This window comes from Neolamprologus multifasciatus, chromosome 7 (genome assembly GCF_963576455.1).
Source record: "Neolamprologus multifasciatus chromosome 7, fNeoMul1.2, whole genome shotgun sequence".
In the NCBI taxonomy this organism is placed as follows: Eukaryota; Metazoa; Chordata; class Actinopteri; order Cichliformes; family Cichlidae; genus Neolamprologus; species Neolamprologus multifasciatus.
This window is the reverse complement of record NC_140445.1, coordinates 11,508,417-11,514,761: the sequence shown is the minus strand read 5'-3', so window position 1 is coordinate 11,514,761 and position 6,345 is coordinate 11,508,417. Positions and strand designations below refer to the sequence as shown.

The window sequence follows — 6,345 nt, the reverse complement described above, 5'->3', positions numbered from 1 at the left end:
ACATTAATCAGCTGCCCCATTAAAAACCACCTTCCTTGTGCTGGGTACATTAGTCATTCTGTTGTCATGTCACGAGTCTATCTGTGTAGATGCATTAGAAATGAAGTGATTTTCAAACCAGTTACTTTTTTTGTAGTTCGAAGCCTCTAACACTGAACTACAGAAGTCAACATGACAACAGTTCTTACGCAGGTGTTGTAATTCTTTGAATATGCTGAGGTCCTCTTTATTCCAAGTGTCCATGATTGTGTTCATAAGCAAGTATAATACAGACTGGTTTTTTGTTTTAATTCTTCTTTAGTGTAGTAGTCTTCAGGGCACAAGAGGAACTGTGGTATACTGTTTTTGGTCAAATGCATGAATGTGAAATTGCAAAAGCAATTTAAAAAAAATTAAAGGTCCCTAGAGTATTAGTTGTTTAGACAATAGCGCTGTGTTATCCTCAAAAAATAAACCAAAACAAGCAGTAAAATGGTTTGTTCAGAGGAAATGCAAAGTGATGTTGATTTGTAAATACCCAGCTGTAGCCATCATTTCAAAGTTGATGGAAGAAATTTGTACCTATAAAGTCCTCTGTGGAGCTTCTCAGTAGGCTATTACCTTTTAGTGGGCTCCAGAGCAGTTTGCTTCAAAAGCACCGATTAACTGCAACAGAAGGTCCTGATATAGAAGGTAAAAATGATCACGTGATGACACCCTCACCCTCTGATTGATGACCAGTGACAAACTCTTTCTATTAAACAGATTGGGAAACGTGGATGCATTTCTACAAAATGTGAACTTGTGTTACGTCATGTGTGATTTTCCTGGGGAAAATGCCTTTCTGTAAAGGCATTTACCAAAACATTTGCTTGTACATTTCATTGCGCAGCTCTCTTGTGGGTCATTTGTCTTCAGTGCCATCCCATTATCTGTGTATAAACTTTAAGAATAGCACCCATTATTTCCTGAAAGCGCATAAATGTCACAATAGCACACGTTTTCATGAAGTCAGCTTCTATGATTAGCTCGCATTATTATTTTTAGCTAGTCTTCTATAGCAAAAGAACATCCTAATGGAATTAAGTGGCTGTCGCTACAAAATATAGTGCACCTCACATGTGCATAGTTCTTCTATTGATGTTTTAGTAGCTTTGTACACAATGAATTCTTTGCTTGGGTGTGTTTTTTTTGTTTTTTTTGTTTTGTTTTGTTTTGTTTGTTGCTTTCATGATAAATTCTGTTTAATGCTTCTCTCTCTGACCTGAAAAAATGTGTTGTCAATAATTTTTAAGACCGTCTTCAAGCATAAGATTACATTACATTTCCTGGAATATTTTAAAGTTGTTTGTCTGCTAAATATATGAATACTTTAAAACCCCTTGTTGTATAGTATTGTTTTGCTGGATCTTTTGGACAAGCCTGTTCCTGATATATTTTCCTTTTTTTGTTTTTTGCAACTGTGATTAGCTAATGAGGCTGCTTAAACATTGTGATGTAAGAGGAATAATAATAGCTTCTCACACTTTGGCCATCAGTTTCTAAATTATCTGCTCTGACCTCGCTACCATTACACAATTGTGTCAGTGTCTTTCTCAGCTTTTTACTGAGTTCCAGATATTTTTGATGCGTTCATGTGTGGTGAATACCAAAAAAATTAACAGCTTGAAAGTGCTGTGCAGATCAGCTGTAGCTGCTGTCTTGTGTGCCTATTTGTAAAGACAACACTATATTTGTTCTAAGAATGACTAAAGACTGCTGAATAGTATCCTACTGCATTTGCATATAATTTAAATCTACAAATATCAGTTTCATTAAAATTACATATTTCACAATGTTTTGTGTCGACGACACTGTCTGTGTGTGTGTGTGTGTGTTTTTTTTTAACTTTCTATATTACTTTAACTTTTTTTTTTTTTTTTAATTAAATCTGATGTTGCCATTAGATATTTCTATGTGGTTAAAGCTGGATTTTGTTAGCTTGAACTGGTGTGATGTGGTGACTTATTTTTTGAACTGTTACTAAACATACAACATAAGTGAAAAATATTTGAAAAACACAGGTTTAATGACCATCAAAAAATTTAATGCTCCAAGAGACTGGGCCAAATTGAACCCCCTAAATGTATAACACCATTACACTGTGGTCTGGTTTATGCCATGGCTGTGTAAATTGAGGACAGCTGTGGCATTAACCACAGCTGTCCTAAAGCTACAGTACTTGTAATTACCAAAATCACTTTAGTCAAAATGATACTTTCATGCTTGGCAACAATTGTATATAAATTTTCAAAAAATGCTGAAATAATAGTAAAGCAACTTATTATTTTTGGATTAATATACTAAATTACAATTATTAATTAATGGATTAATGGTAGAATGTTATGCTTGATTAATATCTGTTTTCACAGACATGTCCAGTCTGCCTGCAAATCTAGGTATAAAATGTACATTTAGTTCAATGAATTCAGTTAAAGTGTAACAAAGTTAACACAACTAGGCCATGTGAAAATCACACAGTGAATGAGATGCTGAGATGCATGAAGGTTAATCTTATGCACGAAGATCACCAACCTTCTGCAGGGTCAATAGCAACATGCCTCCATGTTCAACATACCAGTATAATTGAGCATAATTTAGCTGGTATAACCACATATTAAGTATGGAAATTGATACATATTTATGTTCAATATGTTAGGTTATATTTTGATCTCATGTTAACCACATATAAATCATGGTTCTGTGTTTAACAGTTATAACACATATCTTCCCGCATTCCTCCAGATGGACACTGTGAAATGCACTTCACACACGTACACACACGCACAGTTGTTTGTCGCCAGATGCCACGTTTATTTTCATTTGTTATGACCGTCCACAGTCTGACAGCTCCGGTCTCAGCTGATTTCCAGCTCTCCCTCCGCTCCTCTCCCATCTCACTATAAAAAGGGAAGGAAACCATCATCAGTCCAAACGCCATCAGCTGTTCTCACCTGCGTCTCCAGCACCGCCCCGTTGAGCTCACTGCACCACTCCTCCCCTGCAGCCGCGCCCGGGACCACACCTCCGCCACAGACACAAAACTGCCAAGGTTGTAGCTGGCTCACGTGCACACACGCCACCAGAAAACTCAGACATTAGAGACATTTTACTACTCAAACGACATTTCCCATTTATATACTGGTCAAATTTATATTTTGATTTCTCTTTGATAAAAATGCTTTATCACTAGGAAATAGAGAAAAACCCTTGTTTTTGTCCCCTGGCCCTTTCTATCAGCTTCATCAATTCCTCCGCGGCACTGACTGCCCACACATACAAATCCACTCCTGCAGCAGTCTCATTGGCCTATTTTCCAGCTGGTTATTTCAGTCCATTTAAAACATGCCTCCCGTCCATCAGATGTGTGGAGGTCACATGGTACCTTCCAGAGGACTCCGAGAGCTTGACAACTGTTGGACAAAAGGCTCAATCTATACCCTGTCAGGTGTCTGGCTTGACAAAGGAGTTGAGGTAAGCTGAATTTCTGACTTCAGTGCAGCAGATCTGGCTTTTCTGGCTTGCATCTCACGGTCCTGGGTTGGTGACCTAGTGTTTTGTGTTATTATTAAGCTTTGATTTCATTATGGTTTATCATTATTAGTCTTTTGGTTTATGGTTCTGTATTTCTAGCTTTCTAGTTCTTCTTTGTTTTGTGATTTCTAGTTCTTGTGTTTTGTTCCTGTGTCCCTCATTTTTAGTGTAGGTTCTGTCTTTATCTTCATTTTCTTGTTCAGTTGTCATTGTTCAGTAGACATGAGTCATTCAGTCTCATGTCGCAGTTTGTTATTCCTGTCCCTGCGCTCCGTGTTCCCTCTGTTCAGTGGCATGTCCGTGCCTCTGTGCCTGTCATGTATTTCCTGTTTTAATTTGTTAGTCCTTGTCCTGTACGTGTTTTTTTTCTCCAGCGATAAAGCTGCCACCCTTAGTTAATCATTCAGTCTCCAAGTCCTGCGTTTGGGTCCTACATCCTGCCTGCCACAGCATACCATGACATTGCACCAGTCACTTTATCTCTCCAATAATTCCATACCTGACCTGGAATGGGTCTACAGAGATGCTCCTGTGTGAGACAATACCAGCTACTGCTTTCCTCTCGCTGTGCAGTAATGTGCAGTAATCCTGTGTGATGATTGTTGGGTCCTGCTCATTCCCTTTAGTACTATGGAGGATTCAGGTGTCTCCTCAAAATCTTCTCTCTGTATTTCCTTCTTTTCATCAAGTTGAGCTGTTCTTAACCCCTAAGTCTTAACCCCTGATCCTATTAGTCTTACCCAGTAGATAATGCAGGGTTCTGGAGCTGATGCAGGCCAGGAGACTCGCCTTGTGCTAACTACGAAATCATCCAGATTAGAAAATCTCACCTATAATGTGCAAGTGGGGTGGTAAAATGCAGCTGAAGCGAGAGTACTGACAAGGAAAGAGAGAGCATATTTTGACCATACTTGCTTTTCTTCATACACTACCTGTTAAATTCAGAATGGAATTTAAAATCCTCTCCTCTCGTACATGGTCTTGAATAATCAGGCCCCATCTTATCTTAAAGACTGCATAGTAGTGCATCACCCACTTCACTCTCAGATGACTGGTTTGCCTGTGGTTCCTAGGGTCTTTAAAAGTGGAATTGGAGGCAGCACCTTCAGCTTTCAGGCCCCTCTTCTCTGGAACCAGCTCCCAGTTTGGATTCTGGAGAAAGACACTATCTTTACTTTTAACATTAGGCTTAAAATGTGCCTTTTTGCTATAGCGCATAGTTAAGGCTGGGTTAGTTGACCGTGAATTCTCTCTTAGTTAGACCTCAATGGACTTACACTAGTGGGGGGCTTACCATAATAATTCTCACTATGTGTTCATACACCAATTTGTATTGGTCTTTAATTTACAATATAAAGCAGTGACTGTTAAGATGACTGTTGTGATTTCACTCTATGTGAAGTGAATTAAACTGAACTAAATTAAATTGGGCAGCACTGTGGTACAATATAAAGTGGCCTTCTGAAATGACCTTAAGAGCCAGAAGGTTCTGTGTTTGACTCCACCATTTGGCTGGGCCCTTTCTGTGTGGAAGGTGCATATTTTCTCCGTGCCTGTGTGGGTTCTCTCCGGGTACTCCGCCTTCCTCACAAAGACATGCAGTTATTGGTTAGGTTAACTGGTGATTGTAAATTGGCCATAGGTATGAATGTAAGTGTGAATGGTTGTCTGTCTCTCTGTGTTAGCCCTACAACAGACTGCTGTCTTGCTCAGGGTATACCCTGCTTCTCACCCTATAGCAGCTGTGGCCAATTTCCCCATAACCCTGAATTGGATAAGCAGAATAGAATGGATGGATGGAATTGAACTGAATTGAACTGAATTAAAATTAAAGTTTATAATTACACCAGTCATGCTTTTTAGTCATGTAAAAGCTGGCATCATCAATTTCTTAGCAGTCTTGTTAAGGCTTGCTGTGTGGCTGGTAGAATTGAACCCAACTAGACTCCGAAACAGTTTTACTGCAGAGCATACAAAGTAAACACAACATAAGCCAGTTACAGATCATCCTGGAAAGGATCCTCTGTAGCCATGTGAAGAGGGACACACAGCTTGAGGGAGAACACAACAAAGGGCAAGGGAAGACTACCTCCTGAGCATCTACCAAGGAGGTTGCTGGCTATAGCTCTACCCCCTGTGCTACAACTAACTACCCCAATAACCATCCTGTCCTGTCCATTCATGTCCATCCAGAATCGTTTATTTACCTTTACTCTGTAGCATGCAAGAATGGATGCAACACTCTTGGTTTAAGGCAACCTATTGAAAGAACCTTCTGGTTCTTCATAAAGAACACCTTCTGTGTGATAAGTTTGCTTGTAGTGATGATGAGGATAATTTGCATGGATAAAATTAAAGTCCAACCCACACAACCCACGTTTTTTTTAATTTCATCATTATAATGCATTGATAAAAAAATACTGACAAAAGTCTTGATGAATCCCTACTTCCCAGATGTTTTTTAAGCGCTACTGATCAATAGTTCTCCAGGCTTGCTGAAGATTTTGCTCAGGTTTTTCTTTGGACATATGCTGCTTTTCCATTTATTTTCCATGTAGTCCTTGTACCTAACTGTTTTCAGAATACTGTTTTATTCTGAAAACAGTACGATATGGATAATTGGGAAACTTTGTGGAGGGAACCTGGTCTTGTTAGGAGAGACGGCATCCATCCCACTTTGAATGGAGCAGCTCTTATTTCTAGAAATCTGGCCAAATTTATTAACCCCCCCCCCCCCCCCAAAAAAAAAAACAACAACCCCCAAACAAACAAAAAAACAAAACAAAACAAACA

General features: G+C 39.1%; 1 protein-coding gene across 3 annotated transcripts in view; it reads left to right on the top strand.

Moving 5' to 3' along the window:
* Positions 1-6,287, top strand: part of dennd1a (DENN/MADD domain containing 1A) — a 44,988-nt gene extending 38,701 nt beyond the window's left edge. For all 3 annotated transcript variants that reach the window (XM_085167580.1, XM_085167578.1, XM_085167581.1), the window contains one exon: positions 1-6,287. This exon is cut by the window's left edge and continues 1,397 nt beyond it. The gene's annotated coding sequence lies outside the window, so the exon portion shown is untranslated.
* The last annotated feature ends 58 nt before the right edge of the window (positions 6,288-6,345 follow it).